General features: G+C 35.2%; 1 protein-coding gene across 12 annotated transcripts in view; it reads left to right on the top strand.

Moving 5' to 3' along the window:
- Positions 1 to 1347: 1347 nt before the first annotated feature.
- si:dkey-178k16.1 (band 4.1-like protein 1) overlaps positions 1348 to 24569 on the top strand; it is a 77535-nt gene continuing 54313 nt past the window's right edge. For 7 of the 12 annotated variants that reach the window (XM_051095984.1, XM_051095989.1, XM_051095988.1 and 4 more), the window contains exon 1: positions 1364 to 1736. The gene's annotated coding sequence lies outside the window, so the exon portion shown is untranslated. Of the gene's footprint in view, positions 1737 to 24569 lie in introns of all 12 variants that reach the window. The other 5 variants (XM_051095990.1, XR_007825485.1, XM_051095993.1 and 2 more) reach the window with 5 other exon arrangements.

Here is a 24569-nt window from a genome sequence, read left to right as displayed (position 1 = left end):
GAGAAAAGTGTGTTTTGTTTTTGTCCATAAAAAGATAGTCATCGGTCACCAAAACTGTTTGGTTGCCAACAATATTGTGTAAATATTACATGTATTTATTTGTACATTTGCTTTTTTTGTTAATTTGTATTTCTGAGGTATTAATTCTCAGGTTTATCACAGTATTAGTTTGAGACTAACTTATCTCAAATTCAGTTAATTCATTTCAGAATTATTTACTCACACTCATTTTCTTCCAAACATGTATGACTTTCTTTCTTCTTTGAAACATAAAAGCAGATATTTTGAGGAAAAGTGTGTTTGTGTTTTTGTCAAAGGTAAACAAAACTGTTTGGATACCAACATTCTTCAAAATATCTTCTTTTGTGTTTAAAGAAAGCAAAGAAATAGAAGCAAAAAATAAAAAAATAAATATAAATATAAATAAATAAATACATTAATGCTGTCAAACGATTAATCGCGATTAATCGCATACAAAATAAAAGTTTTTGCTTAGACAATATATTATGTATATATAAAAATGCATGGATATTTTTAAGATAAGTATGTTATGTTTATATATTAAATATATTTATATCTAATTTTAATTAAACGAATACATGTAAATATTTTCAAAATATATATTTTATGTGTGTGTATTTATATATACACAATATATATACACAGTATACACACATATATTAAATATTATAAGCAAGCATATTATAAGCAAAGACTTTTATTTTGGATGCGATTAATCGTGATTAATCGCTTGACAGCACTAAAATACATAAATAAAATAAATAAATAAAAAGTAAATTAAATACATAAAAAGTACCATAAAAAGAACATAAAAAGATATTTTGAGAAAAGTGTGTTTTGTTGTTGTCTGTACAAAGAAAGTAAATGGTCAACAAAACTGTTTGATTACCCATAATATCTCTTATTATATACATTCATTAATATGTATGTTTATTTGATTGTTTATATATTTGCTGGGTTTTAATATTTAGTTTTATTTATTTATTTAAACAAATATTATTTTTCTAAATGTGTTTAATTTTAGTAATAAGGTCCTAAGATACCTCTAAGTTTATCGTAAAAAAAAAAAAAAAAAAAATTGACAACGTAATGCATCCAATAGAGAGTTAATGATAGTTTCACTTTTATAAAACTCAATCATTTAAATATTACCAAATGAAACACATATTTGTTACCTGACAAAACATTTTTACCTTGCATTTGAGAAATTTGTATAGGGAGTGGTGTATTTTTATTGTATTAATTGTTACTCACGCAACTCTCATAATATATCGTCTACAGATACAGTTTACTCTAAAATGCATGTATGTGTTTCTTCAATTGTCCACTAAATTACAGGAATAGGCTAGTGTATATGGACGGACATAAAGCGGAATAGAGTCTCGTAGCTCATCCGTGATGATGAAATCGGCGCGTGTTCAGTTGAGCGCTGCTCTCTCAGCGGCGAGGAAGGAGTTTGGTGTATTCCAGCGCGCATACGCCCCCTACGCTCCTCTCTTCTCCTCTCCTCCTCCTCTTCTTCTCTTCTCTCCTCGCCTCTCATCCATCCACCCGAGAGAGCTGCTCTTCCCCCTCCGTCCGCTGCTCCGCTCATTCATCCTCCCGGACAGTCTCCATCCTTTGACGGAGAACAGAAGCAGCAGGGCGGTGGCAATCGCAAGCCCTCAATGGTCGGCATTTGGACGGAAATCCGCGCGTCAAACCTGGAGAGACAGGTAGGGCTCTTTGTTGCGATGTCATCCCGTGTATGCTCACTATCCGTGAAGTGTGCACTGTAAACAGGCTGAATGTGTCCTCTCAGCGCTTGCAGCCTATATGCCCTTGTGATGAGCCCTTAAATCTTGCGTTATTCTGGCATTTGACATTTTGCGCGGCAGGCCGGTCTGTTAACAAGGGGTTGCTACCGCTTTTGCTCCTGTGGTCATTTTGTAACATAAAAACTGGGTTTAGTGAAGGGGATGCCGTTGTTATACTGAACAATACGTGTAGATGAGCTACGCTTTCCTGACAGTGCAGGTGTACTAACCTTTTTCACTTATACAGGAGGACAGAGCTGATATTTAACCCTTATATTTTTCATATGTTGCATAAAGAGAAATATCAAGCTTTCAGGATGCTGTGTGGCCGTGTTACTGTATCACGTGTAGAATAACATTAATCTTCGCTGTCTCAATAGGCTACCGGGGGCTTCACTATAATTTAAACGTTTCTTATTGGTGACTCAGATCTAAGTGAGGTGTCAAGGCTGTTTAATGAAAAGAGGGTGTGGCACCGGGGCAGTCGTGCGCGCTTCGTGTGGCTCCAGAAGCCAATTAACTGAAAGCTGTTGAGACTTATGGAGAGCGGGCGCGTACACACGCTCCAGTGCGCACCATGTTAGTTTGCTATAATAGAGCTGAAGGAGCACGCTGCGAGAAAAATGAACATTTGCCAACGCTTTTCAGAAAACAACTGGACTTGTTATGTATTTGTTGGCGTATTTGTGTGGCTTGTTTATACTACAGCACCCATGTGGTTCATGCCAGATTTTTCTGCTGTTTTGCTTGAAGAGGCTCAGATGAGTATACAAAGGTCTCCCGCAATTGGAATACGAAGTGTAGTTGCTTTTCAAAGCTGAAAATGTTGGGGAGTTTTCAAATGGTGTTTTCCAGGCCTGGAAAAGTAATGGAAATACATCCACGGAACCTGTCCATTTCACAAAAACTCTCTTAAAAATAAAGGTTCTTTATTGGCATTGATGGTTCCACAAAGAACATTTAACATCCATGGAACCTTTCCATTTCACAAAAGGTTCTTCAGAATGTTGTTTTTGAGATTATTGAAATGTTCTTCACACAAAGAAAATGGTTCTTTATGGACTGATCACCAACAATTGGGAATCAAAAATGGTTCTTCTATGGCATCCTGCATCCTTTTGGAATTTTTATTTTTAGGAGTGTCAAGATTTACATTGCACAAAACACTAAAGATTCTTTGTTAGCATTGATGATTCCATGAAGAACCTTTAACATCCATGGAATCTTTCAACTGCACACAAAGTTTTTTATAAGGTGCTTTTGCACCGCATAGTTCCTAGAGAACCAATTTTCCAATTTTTGTTCGTGGTTGCTTTCACACCGGCAGCAGGAACTCTGAAGCAGCAGACGGCGACGTCTTTATTTGCGGCATTTACAAATGTCAACAAATGGTGAATGGAGGACGCCGTGATCAGAGCTTTTTTTGTTGTGTGTCGTAGGTTTTGTGATAATGGAGATGGAATCTAAACAGACAATTTACAGGACTAAAAGTGCATTAAAATCTGACAAAATCTCCCTGTTACATATCACCGAAGGTGAGAAATGAACACATTGCTGTAGAGAACAGGTGAATACCATTATTGCTGTTTTCCACATTCGTGGAGTAAATATTTTTACATGGCTTTTAAAAAATGCTGGGTAGCCATTGTTTCGTATGCGTTTGGCCAATCAGTGTATACGTAAGTGCATACACTTGCATCACTGGTAGTTCCTATAGAACTGTTTTAGACCCTACCCTGAGGTAGGAGCTAATTTAGTTCCCCCAAACGGAGTTCCTATACTAAATATGTTCCTAGTTTCTACAGTACGAACATTGCAAAAAAAAAACGGGAACTTCCGGTAATTCTAGGAATTATGAAAAGGTTCCTCTGGTGTGAAAGCCCCTATAGTTGAAAATGTTTTAGCGGTGTGAACCGTTCCATTTGCACAAAACACTAAATAAAAAATGGTTCTTTATTCACCTTATTCTTCAACACGGAAGTAAGCCTATGGGCGAGACTTCCAGTTCATTAGCCGCTATAGGGAAATAATGAGAAGAATAACAGCATGCAGTAAACGGTAAAACTGTGTGCACTACACAGCCACTGTGTTCATGAAGATAATACATATGGTAAGACACACCTATTTGCAATAACCATGAGCAAAGCGAGCTGTTTTTTGCAGTAAAAAATAGCTGGACTCGGATAAGACTGGAAGCCACACCCATAAAATTTACAAAAGGCCAGGCCCACTCTTACGGGAAAAATACGGTAGATATTTAAAAAGGTTCTTTAGATTGTTAAAATGTTCTTCAGACTAAATAAAAAATGGTTCTTTTAAGAACTGTTCACTGAAAGGTTCCCAGAATGGTTCTTCTACAGCATCAATGCCAAACCCCCCTTTTAGAATCTTTACTTTTAAGAGTGTATGTCTACTTCAAGTGTACGTTTTCATCTACATCTCTAAACCATTCCCTGTCAGATGTTAAAAAGAAATTCAGATGTCTTAAAGACGTATATAATTTAGTATGTGAATCGGCTCTCTTTTAAAAATACCTATTAGATGTTGTACACAATAATTAGATGTTTTCCAGATGTTCAGAGCTCTTAGAGATGTGCTGGATGCTTACTTGGAAGTCATAGAAATTTTGATAATCACCACACACGTTCTCTAGTTATATTTAGCTGTGAAAGATTTAATGGGCTATATATTGCTTTTGGGAAAAGTCAGACTTGCTTGGTGATTTCAGATTTAAAAAATCTTATCCAGCAATCACAAATGATTGGAAAAGTGGGAAAGTCAAAAAGAGCCTTGGTTTATTAATCAAAAAAGATGACTAAAAACCACAGCAGACACATTTAAGTAAACCATAAAAAATCTGGACACACATTTAGCTGAACAAAGCCCATCTTTCCTATAAGTAGAGAGTGGATCTGTTGCCAAACCACAGAAGTGCATTGGTCTGCATAGCCATATCATTTATCACACATTTTGGCATCGTGCCTGTCCAGATTAAAGTTATTAACAGATGAAAGATACCTTCGTTTTGAACCTTTTTGAACAATTGTTCATTTTTTGGACAATTTTCATTAGGCTTCTCACTGACTTTTAACTTCACTGATTTTAAATACACTCTGAAGAAAATGTGAGTCCTACTGGCCATATAAAAACCCGCCGCTATAATGCTACAGGCTTCTCATAGGCTCCTAGAGCTTTGTTACTGAATGCGGTTGCTGAGGTATTCAAAAAAGCCCACTCACAAGTCTCTGATCCCTCCTTTAATGTAAGTTAGTGGGATTTTATCATCCGCCAGGCGAAAATAGTAAGTCTGATCACTCAACCCTTGTGCGTACAGTCACACCGGTTTTATTAGAACGTTCAGCGCATCACATGATCAACTGCTATATTCCAATCTGCTTTCACGCTCTGGCGCTGAACCAGACAGAGACTCGCTCATCGCTTGTCGTATATCACAGCTGTTCAGTGCTTTCACCCACATAATGTTTATGTCATATTTCAGACATTTAAATACACATAAGTTCTAACAGAAACACATTAATTGTTTGTGAAATACCCAATGATGTCTATGGAAATCTCTCTACATTTGTCATGTGACAAACTTAAAGTGTAGCCAAAGGTGATACATTCTAAAATAACAGTGTAACTCACTCTGGGGCTCAGCTTGAATATTTTAAACTTACGTGTGAGAGGGTTAAATAGGCAATAACACACCTCCTCAACAAGCCGCAAGATTTGAGATATCATTTTTTAGCAAAAAACTGTGGATGAGTAATACGCCAAAGTGTAATACTTTAGAGGTTTGTTGAATTCTTTATTTTTAAAAAAACCCTAGGAATGAGCAATAGTAAAAGCAGCCGCTGCTAATTAGCCGAAAACCAACTGTTTAATTCATATCAAGACTGTAGCAATAGAAAGTGGCAAAAATTCTGCAAGCTATTCCTGTAGCACGTTGTTTGGACTAATTGAGCACAGCGTGCTATTAATGGCAAACTGCAACCGTCCCGTCCTACACACGCCTCCAACATGCTCTCAGCGTTCCTATATAACGTCCCATGAGTTCCCCTGATGTCAGTATGCTGACATGCATTGCATTGTGCTGCATTTGCCAGTTCTGTACTGTGACTAAGATCTTGTTTTCACAACCCTTATTCCCATGAGCACAACCGAGGGTGAATGCGTTGCACAGGTAAACCGGAGGTAGCCAGACAAACGTGTGCTTCTCAGTAAACCAAACACTTAGTCTGAAACCGAAGGTACAATGGCTGCTTTGTTGCCTTAGCGGCCAGACAGTCAATGGCTCTTTCTCAAATGCCAGCTTAAGCCATTGCGGTTCATCTCTGAGCCCACATTTTGGTGATGTAATATTGTATAAACTGCCAGGTGTAGTGTTCATGCAACTTTTATGTCCAACGTGAGTTCACATCAGCTTAGACCTGGCAAGGGTGCTTGTGAGAACTTGAGAATCAGAAAATGGTAAATGGGACACTGTGCTGTCTCTTGGACTTCACAGATGGTCCATCGCAGGACGTCAAGATTCTGACAGGGCCTATGACTTGAAGGGATAGTTCAGCCAAAATGAAAATTCTCTCATTTACTCACCCCCATACTGTTTCATATGTACATTATATGACTTACTTTCTTCAGATAAATACAGCTTTTGCAAGAAGCGTCCACAGTTTCCCAATGCTCGCTTCACAACTGCGTGAACTGCATGCTAACACTTACATCAGTTGTGAACTATTGAACCCATGTGTGACTGTTGGTTTGAAGCTATGGTTTAAAAACGTAAAATTTATTAGTATTTGTTTCACACACGGCTGCCGTTTCATTTTAGAAGACAGTGATTCATCAAATTGGGCTGTTTGGATTACCGTTACGTTCATTTTGTTTGTTTTTTAAGCATCAAGTTTGACGATTCCTTCACTTGAATTATATGGACTCACAGAGATAGATAATTTTTTTAAAAATCTCCATTTGTGACTCTGGACCACAAAACCAGTCTTATGTAGCATGTGTATATTTGTAGCAAATGCCAAAAATACAATAGGTCAAAATTATTGATTTTTCTTTTATGCCAAAAATCATGAGGAAATTAAGTAAAGATTATGTTCCATGACAATATTTTGTAAATTTCCTACGTTAAATATATGAAAACTTCATTTTTGATTAGTAATATGCATTGTTAAGAACTTTATTTGGACACCTTTAAAGGCGATTTTTGTGCACCCTCAGATTTCAAATATTTGCATCTCGACCAAATATTGTCCTAAAATCATACATCAGTGGAAAGCTTATTTATTCAGCTTTCATATGATGTATAAATCTCTATTTCAAAAAAATGGACCCTTATGACTGGTTTTGTGGTCCAGGGTCACATTTATGTTCATCTGAAGAAATTAATAAAGTACATGTGGGACAGCAAGAGGATAAGTAAATGATTCGAAAATTTTCATTTTTGAGTTTAGTATCCTTTTTAAGGAAAAAAATGTTATAAAATGTGTAATATGATGATGATCTACAAGAGAGATGATGATCTACAAGATCTAATTGAGATTTAGCTTTTTACATACCAAGTATATAATACCAAGTCAATATTTGCAGTACTGACTGCAGAAACAAAATCATATATTTATGTAGTGTGAAGTCTGATCCTTGAGAATAAATAAAAGGGTCACTAACTTTGTAAATTCTTTCATTTTTTCCCCACATTTTTACTGAACTGTACCATAAATTTGTCACATGGTGTGACATAGCAAAAATTAAGAAAAAAAAAAAATATATATATACAAATAGCATGAGAGAGATTTATCTTCATTGTTAGACACGTCTTTCATATAGTGTTATTTATTTAATATGAAATTATAAGTAACATTATTTTTTTCTCCATGACTTGTTGGACAATTTCAAGACAAACTTTGACAACAAAACAAACTTTGCTGCATCTGTTCAAGACTGCTGAATATTAAACCATTTTATGATGCGTGATATTTATATGTCCCCTATTGCAATACTACAAAACTTGTTTTTTTTTCTGTTGTTCTGTTATGTGTCACGCTATAGGACATTACGACAATCTAAAGAAGAGAAATAGTAGTTATTAAAGTATTTCAATTTCATTTTGAACATGTCAAAGGAGAAAGAAAGTTTAATTTTGATGCAAACAATATTAACATGTTTTTTAAACAAAACAAAATAATTTTTTATCAACAAAATTCAGTCTCTAACTCAATTAGCATGTTACTGAAACTTTTCTAACACCTCTGCTGCATGTGCGGCATGAATATGCTAAATATGATTGATATTCAAACTATATTCATTAAGATGTGAATTAATTAATTAACTAGATGGCTATGCTTTTAAAGGCATCATTTTGATTGTTTACTTTCTGTATTGTTCTCTTAGGATCTCCTGTTAATTTTCTGTGTCCTCCCTCTTCCACTTATTTCTCCCCCTCAATTCTTTCTGTTTAAAAAACAAAGTATCTCATTTTATACTTATTTTCATGACACTTTATAACAATTTTTTGCAAAAACATCAGAAAATAGTTTAATTAATGTAATTATTGCATTTTAGATCACTGAAAATTATCGAAAAAGGATAAAAAGGAGTTAAACAAATCTTATTGCATTATTTAAAATGCTTCTTAAAGAGACCTCATCCTCTGATGTGACATCTTTGTGCTGTGGTTTGACAGTACAGGCGTCACACCGGAGGACATTATCTGTCACACCATAGGACGTTTCAGCCTTGTGTGTCAATTAACGACTTTGCTATTCCGAGCTAACCTGTCATTAGCGGTTAACAAGACGTATTTGCATAATCTTCCATGGTTATGTAGTTTAAAATACAGTTTTTAATTAAAAACCAAATGACAACAAAATGTAACACTTTTGTAGTGGTTCCAAAAAAGTAAATATTTGAACAATTGTGAGACAAAAATTGACCATGTGCACATGTCATGAGCTTGACGGGGTTCAGTAACATGATCATGAATGGGGTCCTTCAGCTAATTAAATTTTTCTCTGGATTGGGTGAAAATCAGGATATGGTGTTACACCAGAGGACATGGTTTTCAGAGACAAAATGTATCAAGTTCCTACGCTTTCAGAAATATATGGATGAAAAAAAAAGATTGCCACTTACTAAAATAGAGACTTGACGGCGCCGATAGCTTTTCCTGTCCTTTCTGATCTGTCCTGTCCATAATAAAGGCAAAATGCCAAATAAATAAATAAATAAATAGACACTTGTACAATTATGCAGGTATTTATTAACATTTTTATGCTTTTCTTTTTCATTTATAAAAGTGGTAATTTATTGAACCGTGCTTGAGACAGTCACACCATAGGACAATTTTGATATTTGGCTCAAAATGTTAAAAAAAATGGTCTTTTTTAACAACAGGTCCATATAGGACAAACAAATGTTTAATGATTTACTGCATTTTAAATGAAGACAACGTTAATTATATTAATTTTAATCCTGTTGGAAAGTGAAAATGCCATATCATGTCAACAATCGCTAAAAAAATGTATATACTATTTTAACATTAAAAACAATGTTGTTTTATTAGTATTAAGATACTATTATTATTTTCAGTAATAATATGAATTAGACAGCATGAGGATGAGTAAATTATGAGAAAAGTAAAAAAATTTTTGGTTGAGTATCCCTTTTAATACACTTTTTAAGGAAAAACGTTGTAAAATGTGTATTAATCTGATGATCTACAACAAATTTTATTGATTTTTTTTTTTTTAAATCTGCAGTAATGGCTATAGAGCATAGAAACCAAATCATAAAAATCACAAAAACTATTTAATACAACTACTTAGAATTAAAAAGAGACAAAACATATATATATATATATATATATATACACATTTATATTTATATAATATTTTACCAAAATAAAAAAAAACACCTGTCAGTGTGTTGCCAAACTGCACAAGTGTTATTTTAGTTTACCATTTTCATTCATATTTTAAAATTAGTTTTATTTTTATATTTTCCATTTTAGTCAGAGTTTTATAAATTTTGTTGTTTTTGTCATTTTTTTTTTAACTTAATGAAAATAAGAATGTTGTAGAGAAAGTATGAGAATGTAAGCTGAAATAAGTTGTGTGTGTATATATATATATGTATTTTATATTTTATATAAAAACTGCACATTGTTGAGATCCATCTGTGCCGCCCTCAAAAACAGACCAGACAGAGGTTTCTGAATAGACAGGATGTTGCACTATGACATAACGTCTTCATCTTTAATATAAGCCTCTTTTTGTGGCTTTTTTTCCCTCTCTCTAGGCCATAACCCAGTAAGATCCATCCTCTCTGCTCTGTGTGCTCTTATGGCCTCCAGGGCCGACAGACTGAAAAAACGACCCCCTCTTTTTTCTCCACCCCCATCGCAAGGCTCAGAGAGTGCGAATCACTCTTCATTCATGTTTAACAGCATCCCGTTTGCTGTGTGTGTCCGAGAGGCGAATGTCTGTGCTTCAGAGTCAGGGATGGGCAGGTTTTGATGCTCACAGAAGGAGCGCTGCCTCCCACGGGAGCTTATTTGCTTGTATATGAGTCAGTTGTATGTATGAAGTTCTGCCCTGATCGTACAGAAGAATGTAAATTATTCAGAAGGCAGTTAAGCTTTGTGGTCTTGTGGGTGACAGCATGACTCGGTCTGATTGCTGTGAGTCAGCGCAATTTTCTCTTGCCGCTTCATCAGACCCCCTTTCACATTCATTGGATTCACTGACATCTTTTAAATGGACACGAGGCGGAAAATGAAGGGGTAGGTGGTGATGCCTTTCCAGGAGGCACTGATACCTCGGAGCTAAAAGCAGTTTTACTTCCCGCAGAATTGAATCTGGCTTTGCCTTTGTTTATTTCCTAGGAGAGCCTTTTATGCTTTCCATCATGATGAAATATAGAGTCACAGACCTCTCAAAAAAAGGTCATTGCTGTTGTTGTATCGCTTCGTTCCTCTTCTCATCTGTAATTAGCGGTTCTTACTAGGCGATCACTGTTATTATTTCTCATAGTTTGTTCTAAGCCGTAAGTGTTAACTTCGGTGTGTAACTCATCCTGTTTGTGCTACATGAAAAATATCTCAAGTCGTGTGATTTTCTAACTTTATTTCTTAGTTTAACCTGTCACAATTACTTTTTTTAGGTTTTATGGCACAAATAATCTTCCATAGGATCTTGAGCAATATCTGTTATTATTGTTAAACTAACACTACTGAATATGTTTTCATCCTTTTAAATAATGATAAAATAAAATATAAGTATTACATGAAAAACTAAAAAGAATGGCAACACTTTACAAATACGATACCTGTACAGCATTTATTGATCTCAATTAATGTTAATTTCAACATTTACTAATGCATTATTAAAATCACAAGCTGTTATTTTTTATGAACTACATTGACTAAGATGAATAAATAGTGTAATAAATGTATTGTTTATTGTTCATTCGTGTTAGTTAATACATTAAGTAATGTTCACAAATGACACCTTATTGTAAAGTGTTCAAAAAAAGAAAAGAAAAGAAAAGAAAGGTTGCATTAAAATAAGTACTAAAATGAGTAAAATAGTAGTTAAGTACTAATATTACTCAAAACTAAAATTCAAAATGCTAATAAAATAAAATGGCAATAAATAAAAGCTAAATAGAAACAAAATCATAATGATCACAAAATAAAAAAAAAAAACTTACAATAAAACATGTATGTATTTTAAAATAATTATTTATATAATATTTAAAAAAGAAAGGAAATGTTTCCTTAAAATAATCTGAAGTACCAAAAGTAAAATAATTCAAAGTATTAACATTTCTCAAAACTAAAATATTAAATGCTAATAAAATAAAATGGTAATACATTAAAGATAAATAGAAACAAAACCACAAAAATAACAAAAAACAAAAAAACAAAAACAAATTATAATAAAAAATGTATATATATTTTAAAATATTTTTTCATATAATATTTTAAAATATAAAAATAAGAAAAGAAAGGAAATGTTGCCTTAAAATAATTACAAGTACCAAAATTAGTAAAATAATTTTGGAGTACTAATATTACTCAAAACTAAAAATACAAAAGGCTAATAAAATAAATTGGCAATAAATTAAAGTTAAATAGAAACAAAATCATAAAAATCACAAAAAAAAAAAAAAAAAAAAAAAAAAAAAATCAAAACAACATATTACAATTAAAAATGTATATATTTTAAAATAATTATTTATATAATATTTAAAATATAAAAATAAGAAAAGAAATGTTGTCTTAAAATAATTACAAGCACCACAATTTGTAAAATAATTTTGAAGTACTCATATATTACACAAAAATTAAAATACAAAATGCTAATAAAATAAAATTGTAACCCATTAAAGGTAAATGAAAAAAAAAATCACAAAATAAAAAACAAGATAACCACTTACAATTAAAAATGTACATATTTTAAATAACTTTTTATATAATATTTAAAAAAAAATTAAAAAAATATTTTTTAAAAAATATTACCATTTTTTTGCTTAAAATTCAGATTATTTTATAGATTAAAAAAAAATTACCTTTTTATTTTTATTATGGCTTTTAGCTGGTTTATATATTAAAACTGCAACTGAAATAAAATATGTTACTGAAACTAAAATATAAATATATTTTTAATTAAAATGAACATGAAAAAGCACATAAAAAATAACTTAAATTCAAATTAAAATTAAAAAGTGAAATATAAAAATAAAAGCTAAACCAAAATCAAAAAACCAAAAATCACTATAATATACAAATAATACTAAAAGAACACTGATTGATGGCTTCTTTTGACTTAAGTCATTAAGCAAGCAACTATGCACGCAGAACACATTACCATTCGCATATCAATGGCCTGACTGTGAAATTTGCATAGACGAGTTTGGCAAGCACCTCTGACATTTTGCTCAGAAAAAATTAGGAGCTTTGTTAAATTTAAACTATAACATTTTGATGTAATGTTGCATTGCGAAGAATCAAAATTCAACAAGACAAACAGATTTTGTTTTTGCAGGCAGAGATAAAAATCTAGTCTCTAGAAATGTGTCACTGTCAGTGTGGACAGGTGTGTTTGTTTGAAACCAAAAACCTCATTTGCATAACCCTAATGAGTCTGTCTGCCTATACGCTCATTACAAAGTCCATTTGATCTCCCAGTCTGGCAATACATCTCAGCCACTGCTGAGACTGTTGAATCGGTGAGGTAAGTAGGAAGGATGTATCGATAAGTGAATGAGGCTGGCCAAAAGAAAGGCTCAATCATTTGAGAATTGAGTTGGCTACTTTGACTGCCATTTTAAGAAATTAGTTTAATCAGTAAATGAGCATTTCGTTACTCCAGGCTTTCTGCCATTGCGCCTCGCAGGGACTGACGAGGGCTAATCTATGAGCTTTCATTGTACAAATCATACAGTCGGTCTAAGAAGCAGACGTCCTTCTAGATGCGGCTTATTTACTTCAAACCCTTCCTACTTTGAAAATCATAGGCTTATATGTAAAATTTCAGCGTTAGATGTATTAAGTTCTTTAAAATTCATCCTCGCGTGTCTATTTCAAGTTCCTCTCCATTAGAATTAGCCATCTTCTGTGGTAAAAAACTAGATGATTCCCTTGATGAGTCACAAACTCATCAAGTCACTAGCAATGCTAATATCTGAGGCTCGTTTTAGATTATTGCGAGAATTAAAAAAACGACCCAGCTGATTAACCTTTAATGTCAGTCATCAAGAGGATACCCACCGGCTCAACTCGCATTTCATTTTATATTCGGTGGCCACTTTATCCATAGGCAGTTCGAGTTTGTGTCACCATGGCAACGGAACTTTACAAAGAGCACTCGTTTTTTTTTTTTTGTTGAAGATCTCTTTACCTCGACGTTGCATAGCTTTTTGCTGTCATTTTCCTGTCTTTAGAAATGGGTTTATAAAACAGGCCTCAATCAGCTTGTCAGACTGAGAGTTTGTCATTGTGTCACGGTGGATGTTTTAAAGGAGCTTCGTGACAGTGACGGTTGTGGAGGTAGTAAACACATTTTTGTCGCTGAAGCACGATTTGAATAGCCTACATCGGATTGAAGACAAAGTGCAAAATGATTCAACCTGTAGCAGAGGTACTCAAGTTAAAGGGGGTAAATGTGGATGGACCCAAAAATTAAAATTCTGTCATTACTCACCCTCATGTCATTCCAAACCCGTAAGACCTTGCATAGACAGCAATGTTTCAGTCGCGTTACTGTCTATGCAGGGTCAGAAAGCTCTCAGATTTCATCAAAAATATATTAATTTGTGTTTCGCAGATGAATAAAGGTCTTACGGGTTTGGAACGACATGAGGGTGAGTAATTAATTACAGAATTCTAATTTTTGGCTGAACTATCCCTTCAACCCACAACACTTGTAAAGGTCCAACATTTTGTGAGATATTTTATAATTCGGTTGTAGTCTACCAAGTACAAATTTGCTTGTACTCGTGTTTGACCTCCGAGGAACGTCAGTTTTTTATTACATAGTGGTTTTGCAGCATTGATCAGTGTAACCAATCACATGAGGAGCTCATAACTGCAATACCCAGCCACACTATGCAACTTATGGAGTGTGGAGTCAACAATACTTGAGTTTTTTTTTTGCTTAAAGGGGTCACCGGATGCCCATTTTCCACAAGTTGATATGATTCTTTAGGGTCTTAATGAAAAGTCTATAATATACTTTGGTTAAAAATTCTCAATGGAAGTGTAAAACAACACCCTTTTTACCTTGTCAAAATGAGCTCTGCAAAAATCATCCTGTTCTGAGGGATTGTTCCTTTAAATGCAGATGAGCTCTGCTCGCCCCGCCCCTCTCTTCTCTCTGTGGAGTGACGAGCCTGTTTACTTTAGCCGCATTTAGCGCGCTTAGCCATGAAACTTGCTTATTAGGAAACACGTTATTAGGAGAGGTGATTGCAGAGATTCATAAAAAAACCCTTATACTCACTTCTGCTGTAAGTGAAGCTGGATCACGAATGATTTGTGCGAACATAGACGCATTTATGTAGATCGGGAGGTGCATTCCCTTCACAAACAAACGTAATCCACTGCATCTTCAGTGGGTCAGATGTTGGGAGTAAATGACGACCACTATGTTCATTATTACCTCCAGCAACACAACATCTCAATCGTTCAATCAGAGATATTCTTGTCTAACTTACATCCCTGCTCCGGCATCGAAACAATGGAGGTTGGACTGTTACAGCTGATCTGAGGTAAGACGCTCATGTCAATCAGCTATTGTGGGAGCGGCCTCTATCGGTGTGACACCACACAGGCATCTGAGAACAGCTCGATTTGAAAAAGGGGATATTATTTTTACAGATTAATTAAAAACCACTGCATGGATTTTTATCATTATAGGGTAGATTTGTACATACACTGCCAACACACATTAATGTTCAAACAACATGTAAAAGTGAACTTTGCATCCGATGACCCAATGACCCCTTTAAAGGGTTGTTATGATGTCGCAACGTGGCCCATTTGAGTATCATGGGGGGGATTAACCTAACTTTAGCGAAGCAGCACGGAGAGCCGCTTCTGATAAACTTGCACTAGACTAGGCTAATCAGTGATGATGTTCATTGATAATGTTAATGCTCTTTGCTTTTTTTCTGTAGTTGCTTTTGTAAGCATTATAATTTGTAACTTACAATGTTTTTATTCACTTGTTTTCATGTTAAATACAAATTCAGTCATATTAAAAACATTTGGCTGCTTTTAGCCTTATGCTGGAGCTGGTTTCGGGCAATGAAACTAAGTATGTAAATAATTGAATAAATTAGCATGATAATATCGGTGATCTCACTTACTGTAGTATCAAGTATACCTTAATATATTCTCAACTATAACAGAGCAGACAGTGTTTCAGTACTGCCATGCTGTCATGCTGCTTTGACAGGGGTGTGGCAGTACTGGAACACTGTCTAAGCTGTTCGCCAATCGCAGTGCATTGGGACAGCCAACCAATCAGAACACATTTCTTTTTTTCGAAGGCGGGCCTTCATCAAAGCCGGAACTAATCGAGCCATTTACTAGTCGGAGAAAGTGGGGAGAAAGGTATTGTAATAATGTAAATTATGTGAAAACTAATTTGTTTTTCAAACCATCAAGCAAGAGAGCATGTTCTAGTTTAACCCAAAAACAAAATTAAGACTTTGTAAAAGAGCATAATAGTACTCCTTTAAACCCGGGACACAACAAGCCGACGATAGGCCATCGGTCAATGTCGGGCCGTTGGGCTAGTCTGTTTGGTGTGTTCCACTCGTTGGCTCTCGTTGGGCTAATCGTCGGCGGAAGTTTGCCATGTTAACATGTTCAACATGTTAAATGAAGGCGGCACAAACGGAAGACTGTTCTCATGTTACGTGATCTTTCCCAAGCATTCCAATATGCAAATATTTTCATAACAACATGAGTCGCTTAAAATAAAAAAAGGTCTCAACCAAACTGATATTCAAAATAGTAAGCAAGCACTGATTTGTTTGCATTTTGTATATCTGCATATATCTGGTATATTATTGTTTTGGTTTCTCCTTTTAAATGACGAATGTATACTATTAGAAGCTGCTGATTAAACAGATAAATCTTCTCATGCAGGCACAGAATGCAGTAGTTTGCAGTAGTTGAGAGCAGTAGTTGCTGTAGGCTGTGCACTGTGTTCAAGTGCAGCTTTTTGGTCCAGATGCTCCCGATGCAAGGTGGCTACACCATCGGCTTTGTCACTGCTATTACTTCAAAGTCGTCTTGGTGTGTCCCGGCCCATAGAGTTCATGCTTTCACTGCGTGATGTAGTCTGTTAATATATATTCAGAATATGTACATTTGTATTATCACCACGATTGCAAATGTGATATTGATTTTATAAAAAAGTCCAAGAAATAAGTTAATATTAACTGACAGTTCATCCAGGTGGATGCTGCGCACTGGTGATGGTTGAGGAGATACCCCTTCTATGTAAAATGCTTTGAGTGCCCAGGAAAGCACTATATGAAATGTAAGGAATTATTATTATTATTATTATAGTTCCTGTTTTTGCTGTATTTCGTCAACAATAGTAGTTTCAAACCATGCCACAGCAGAGCTGTTGTGCTTCTCTGTGCAACATGACGGTGTTTTGTTACTGAATTATTGCATTGCTGAATCAGTCATCCATTTGAACGAATCAGTTGAATGAATGACTCAGTGACTCATTCAGCAATATGCCGCAACCTGTTGGAGATTTTAGGTTTATATTTAAAGTATATTTTACAATTTTTCCCCTAAATCATTTCAAATATCAGTATTCAACTTTTTGTTTTAACATCAAAACATTAATTATGCATTTGTAACCGCAGGTTAAATGCATTCATGTCCTGCATTAAACAATCTGTGCAAATGCATCTAAATGCCTCTTAAGATGCAGATTCTGTTCCACCTCTGCATTGCAAACTCAAATTTTGTTGATACAGATTTCATTTGATTGGTAACAGCTCTATAGTGTCTTATTATTTGAATTTATTAATCAAATTTAAAAATTTGATACAAAATATGATGCATACATTTAATTAGGTTGGTAAAAATGAGGTAAAAATGTCCATAAAAGGTAAAAATAATTTCTGTTGCTCCTGCAAACTAACCACCTCACAAGATATAAAGAATGTAAAATGCTTTGGGAGTCAACTGTCCACAGCGGTCCTAAACCTGCCAAAGTACCAGCGCAATAACACGCTCAGCAAAATATTGTCTAATTATTGTTATCGACAGAATTCCAGAAAATATCAAGATATCATTTTTTTGTTGCACAGCCCTAACTCACTCTCCACTTGTGTCTTTCCTCTGAACGAAAAAGAAGATATTCTGATCCCCCTATAGATATTATGTATTGGTAGCCAAACAGTTGACCTTTGACTTCCGATATTTTGAGCTGATTTTTAATTTAATTTTTCATGCATCTTCTAGCAACAGGGCGCATATTGTTGCGTTTGCTGAAAGTGGTAGTAGTGTGTGATCCTCAGTAGTTCAGTGTATATTTTTCTGTTTCTATTAACAAAGTCGACAACTGTATTATGCCTAGTGTTTTAAAATCTGTTTAAGTTTTAGCCTTCAGTCAAAATTTAGTACGAATTTTCGCAAGAGTGCAGAAGTTTAGTTAGTCATGCTGAAGTGAAGTGATTGAAAGCTTCAGTGATTTTAAAAGTAGCAGTCTTTCTGAATGTTATCCATTTACAATTTGAATAATAGTTTTATTTTTCATGCCACTAATACAAATAACACTGCATAATATTCACGCTTCTTTTGAATGCAGATTATAATAAATATATGTTCACATGGCATTACCGATTTCCCCCCAAGAGCGGCAGTAATTTGTGATATAGCAAAATTATATGACAGAATTCTCAACTTCTAATTATTTGTGTCCTTATCTGTTTGCGAATGCCATAAAGAGCCACATTTCATTAGGAATTTACGGCGCGTCCTTGAAAGAGAATCTATGTCTAATTCAATATGCAGCTATCTGCATGCCCTTGAACTGCTCAGTGATGCGAGATGGCACGTTCTTAAAGGATGATGTCTGCATCTGTGGATTCTCACTTTTCCTCTGCAGAGTTCTCCAAAAGGAAACGTCCATGTTCCTTCTGGCGTTAATGCATTTATCTACGGTAGGGATAAAGGCAGATGTTGTAACACAACAAAGGCTGTTTCACAGGATTTTTCGGGGATGGCCTTTTCCTCAACTTACTGTGATGCTCCTGTGGCTAGAGATGTTTGTTCGCACTTTTACTGGACTGCGTTTTTATCGCAACCGAGCAATAAAAGGCCTCTCTGGTTGAGGTTTTACACTCTCACTGAGAAGTGTACATGCTTGGCAGCCATTCAATTTAACTCCTGTTGCTTCATAGGATGCTTTTCAGAAACTCAGGCAACATCCTCCAAGTCAATTTGAACTGGTTTTAGCTTTAAACCGTCGACAGAAAAGTCTCATTCTTGGGACAAGGACGTTTCTGTGCTGAACTGAATGCTGTTTCGTTGCATCAGCCAAATTTCTCTCAGGACAGATTGATGGATTGGAGGTAAACAGCATTAATATGAATGCTTCAATTAATTTGAGAGGGGCCGTGTATGATGTGCATGCTAACTAGGGGCCCTGAAGAAAACCTGCTTTCCTTTTCTTCGCCTCGCTCCTCCCTTTTGCCTGCACGCTGCTCTCACAGAATGACTGCACCGGTGACGTCAGCACTTCCTTCTGTATGCCACCATTTGAGGACTCATTTGCTTGGGGCTACAAATGAATCTTGGGTTGATATGTTTTTCTTGCACATGAGTGCCTGTGTTATTGTATTTGTTTATTTGAAGGTTGTTCTGTGCATTATACTATTATGGCAGTGCTGTTTGAACAGATTCGTTCCAAGATTGTAAGTAGATCTTGCAAAACTGAACTGTCAGTTTTTTCATAAACTCACTCAGTTGATATAAGACTCAGCTGACGTTCGGTTGTTTTTTCTTTTTTACAGTGGAGCGCTTTCATGCATTGAACAAGGGGGGTTTTGTGCCTTTTGAAAGGGCACCACAGCTCCCTCAAAAAGAAGTCCTGCCATCACCGTAGCTCTGTTCCAAAATGTAGTGAGCTGAATCTGTAGGCTACATTTTCAAAGCATTATAGATTCTCCTGATGCAAAGGCTGTTTCAAAATGTAGTCACTTGGCCAAATCCAAAGGCAGTGTCGTATTTGTCTTTTGTGGAGATAACGCAATGAAATGCGACATGCTCATTTAGAAAAAAATGGTAACACTTTAGTATAGGGAACAATTCTCACTATTAACTAGTTATTTATTAGCATGCCTATTATTAATATATTGGCTGTTTATTAGAACTTTTAAAAACACCTATTCTGCATGACCATAATCTACATCCCTAATCCTTCCCAATACATGAACTGAACAACTACCTTACTAACTATTAATATACAGGAAATTAGGAGTTTATTGAGGCAAAAGCCATAGTTAATAGATTGTTAATAGCAAGAACTGTAAAACTGAAAAAAATCAAAGCTGGAGAATTAGAAAATAGGACAATATAAGAGAAATGCTGATTATAAATGTAACTAATTCAATACTGAAAATGAATAATAATAATACATATGCAATGCATATTCGTGCAAATCAAAGGAGTAATTTATCCCAAAATGAAAAGACATCATTTACTCACCCTCATGTTGTTTCAAAATTGTATTACTTTTTTTTTTTTTTTGCAAAATAAAACATCTAGCATAAGTGAAAGTGGGTGGGAACAGTTGTGGGTACCATTCACATTCATTGTACGAGCAGATTCATTGTAAGCTTCTCATTCTTTGTAACATATCATATGCATATTTTATGCAATGAAAAAAATTAAAGTGGTTCATAAGTTTTATTAAGTGTGTATCCGCACTCCTGGTTTCTTTTAAAGGAGAAGTCCACTTCCAGAACAAAAATGTACAGAAAACTCACCCCCTTGTCATCCAAGATGTTCATGTCTTTCTTTCTTCAGTCGTAAAGAAATTATGTTTTTTTGAGGGAAACATTTCAGGATTTTTCTCGATATAATGGACTGATATGGTGCCCCGATTTTGAACTTCCAAAATGCAGTTTAAATGTGGCTTCAAACGATCCTAAATGTGGTTGTAAATGATCCCAGCCGAATAAGAAGGGTCTTATCTAGTGAAACGATCGGTTATTTTCATTAAAAAATACAATTTATATACTTTTCAATCTCAAATGCTCATCTTGTCTTGCTCTCAATGAACTCTGTGTATTTTGGCTCAAGACAGTTAGGCAGTCGACAGTATGTTGAAATCGTATTTTCTCTCTCAACTTCAAAAATCATTTCAAAATCATCCTACATCACTGCAGAAGTTCTGACCCAGTCTTTGCAAAGTGAACATGCAAAAAAGATCAAACACCCTTAACAAAAAAAGGTAAAACAGTGATATAGGGTGATTTTGAAGTTGAGGGAGAACATGAGATGGGAGTTTGTCGACATACCCTAACTGTCATGAACCGGAAAAAAACAGTCCAGGCAGAGTAAGACAAGACGAGCGTTTGACATTAAAAAGTATATAAGTTGTATTATTTTTATTAAAATAACAGATCGTTTCACTAGATAAGACCTTCTTTCTCAGCTGGGATCGTTTACAACTGCATTTGGGATCGTTTGAAGCCGCATTTAAACTGCATTTTGGAAGTTCAAAATCGGGGCACCATATCAGTCCATTATATGGAGAAAAATGCTGAAATGTTTTCCTCAAAAAACATAATTCCTTTACAATTGAAGAAAGAAAGACATGAACATCTTGGATGACAAGGGGGTGAGTACATTATATGTGAATCTTCGTTTTGGAAGTGGACTTCTCCTTTAAGGTTCCTTATATTGTTCTGGGACACGCAAGGTCAAAAAACGCTTTTGTTTTCTCAAAACATACATTTAACATCACTTCATTTTCCAGCGATTCTCAAATGGTTCATTTGAAGCTATTCAAAGATTCAGTCTCTCTAAACCCCACCTTTCCATAAGCCTACTTTGCTCTTATTGGCCAAATGGCCCTAGCTTTTCTGATTGGTCTACCGCGTACTGTAGGTCAGAAGATTGACGCCCATTGTAATAGTTCCATATTTTGAACGCACAGAATAGAATATAGAATAGAACATATAATAACATCAGTTATTATTCATACTTACAGGTTGTGATTCAGTTGAACCAGTTGGTTCAAATAAACTGTACTGAGCCATCTTTCAAGAGCAAGCGTTTTGTTTCACGTTGAAGTCCCAGAGATTAGTGAAGCAGTCGATAGTAAAATGACAGGAACACAAAAAAAGATTTGGGTTGTACTGCTGTGGTACAGTCGGGAAAAATGAATTTTAACCACTGATTCTTCGCAGCCTCATTATTTGGTCTTCCTGGCATGATGTTTGCCACACAAACAAGCTACAGTGTTTGAGGGCGGGTCAAGTCATTCGTGGCCGGCCACGTAGAACATAGGCAGGTGTTATGCAAATGTCTTACACACAGAAGTGGGTTTTGAATTACTGACAACTTCGTTTTGCCTGTTCAAAGTCCATTCTTTCTTGTGGGAGACAAAAACTTCATTTATTGTGCACTTTTGGCTTTACAGTTTTGCAGATCGTTTGGATTCATTTACAGCTACATTACATGCTGCATGAAAGGCAATGTTCGAAATGGCATAATAGAGGCACTTTAAGACAAAGAGCACAAAGAGCATTGCAGAAATACCAGAAAAAATATCTTTTGTGCTGGACAGTGAGGGGGTCTACAAGCCAAAATGGTGGAAAAGCACTGTTTTAAAGTATTTTATCATCTCTCTTGTTTCTCCAATACTAAAATGAATCAATGACACACAGAGCTCCTGCATGTGCAGAGCATTCCGAATCCGTCCCTAATGAGGTTCCATTGTTGTTAGGATGCAACCTAGGATACTGTGTATGTAGGCAGTAGGCAGCCTGCCAACTTATGGACCATAGCGCCTGCCTTCATGCATGAGAAGAGGCTTTCCCTCATTGCTTTTTCCTCATGCACATTTTGTCATTTCCCTGAAATCGTTTTGTGTGAACTGTTGACATGTTTGTCTTGAGTTACTAGAGCCTCTGCCCTGTGCCTTTCTTCTGCTAGCATGCGTTCTGCCATAAATGATGGATTCCTTTAGCAGATTGCACTACAGATGAGTGATTGTGCTCCGAGCTACGGAGAACTGGTGGCCAAGTGTAGATCCATTTTCCAACAGCAAGGCTGCAGGGAGAGAACCAAGGGGAAGATACTTGATGACAAATGGCGTAGTACGGCCGTCATTTTGCAGGAAATTATTCCCCATCATTTTGCTGGCTTTGGGGACATTTATCTAAGCAGGCCGGCATCCTGAACTACACTCCAAATAGCTGCTATAAAAAGGTTTTAGTATTTGATTTTAGTGAGTGTTATGTACAAGCATGGTGTCGTAAAAATTAGATTCTTTTAATTTTAGCTTTAATTACACTTTGCTAGTTAGCACAGAATGAGATAGACAGGCTAATTGTGAAATGGCAAGTGACAGGATAAAAATAATACATGCACAGTGATAGCAAGTGGTAGAAGATGACGTATAAGCCGAGGACACGGGTTTGAATCCAGCTTTTGTAATGTTACGATCCTGTTAATACATAACTGGAAATTGGATGTCGATTTGGCCTTACAGAAATTGGAGGAGAAAGATAATTGCCCCTGCAGAGAAATTTAGCTTGCCATTTTGCAGTCATTTTGTGAACATTTTGACATTTTAAATGTTTTGGACTGAGGCAGACATTTGTATTCCCTGTTGACACTGGCAAGAGTGCAAAAAAAAAAAAAAAAAAAGCCTGCCTGCTCCAATTTCAACCTTATAACATGTCAGCCTATTAAAAAGATGTAGCAGCTGTGCTTACTTAACAGTGTGTCAATAAAACAACGTTTTTATATTTTATTAAAAACTGTGAGCGACGCTTAGTGTAGGGCATATATCATATATATCAAATAAATCATATACAAATGGAAATGCACAGGAGGGGGATCATTATATTTAGTGGTTCAAAGCAAAACATTTAGTTAAACTCTTTATCTATCTCAAAAAATCCTTTTGCCAAAGGCTTGTCACAGCAAAGGTCAGTGTACAGCAATTTTGGACATACAGTACAGTACATGTTTTATGTTTATCTGGTTGTCCTTGAGTGTAATGACGTTGCTATCAATAGCCATTACTTTTATTATGTTGTCCACCTTTTTGCTTTACCCATCAGAAAGCTACTCATTTCTGCAAAATCCAACACTCTCATTCATTAAATAGTTTTTTAAATCCAAACATCCCCTGGTCTTTGTGTGCTTAATAAATATTTTAGATTTTGCTTTCAGCTAGTAATATGAGTGTACTTCGGTTCACATTCCCTTATTAACCCTGTTAAGCCTCACATAAAATAATAGTCAGAAAAATCTTGATTTTTATTGGAAGTTTGTTGAACCTTTAGACAAAAGTAGTTTTAAAAATCGTTTTTTATTAACAGTAATGTATTTTTTTGAATCTGTGCAAACTCCTTGTGTTGTGACAACACAATTGAATGAGGAAGAATCTGTGAAATTATAACGTCCAACCTAATCAGTTAATTAAAAAATATTTACACTAAGTGCAAATAGCAAAAGATTCTATTTACACAAAGTGAAAATAGCAGTATTTTTTAGCGATATGCTATTTATACTAAGTGCAAATCACTGTGGATTCTATTTAAACTATGTTAAAATAGCAGGATTTTCTGCTATTTATACTGCTTATTGAAAATAGTGGCAATTATCTGCACCTCAGTATTGTAGTACATTATAAAACAGTATGCAATAATACTGTATTGCGTGTAAATTATAATTCATCATTCAAATTATTAAATGGATGCCACCTTATTGGGACAATAAAGCCCACCCTGCACCTACCCTAACCCTACCCCTCATTTTTATTGAAAACAAATGCCTTTCCAATGTGAGATTTGAAAAGGAAGAAAAAAGTTCAGCAAAAAGGGGGTTCGAACCCTGGTCGATCGCATCAAAAAGATTTTCTTATATGATTTTCCCTCTGCACCATTGGAGTTGATGATTGATAGCCATATTTTGTATTGTTGACTACACCAATCACACATTGGTGGGTGGAGTTAGTGTAA

This window comes from Labeo rohita, chromosome 23, assembly GCF_022985175.1.
Source record: "Labeo rohita strain BAU-BD-2019 chromosome 23, IGBB_LRoh.1.0, whole genome shotgun sequence".
Taxonomy (NCBI): domain Eukaryota; kingdom Metazoa; phylum Chordata; class Actinopteri; order Cypriniformes; family Cyprinidae; genus Labeo; species Labeo rohita.
Note: the sequence above shows the minus strand (reverse complement) of the source record. Positions and strands in the feature narration are given on the sequence as shown.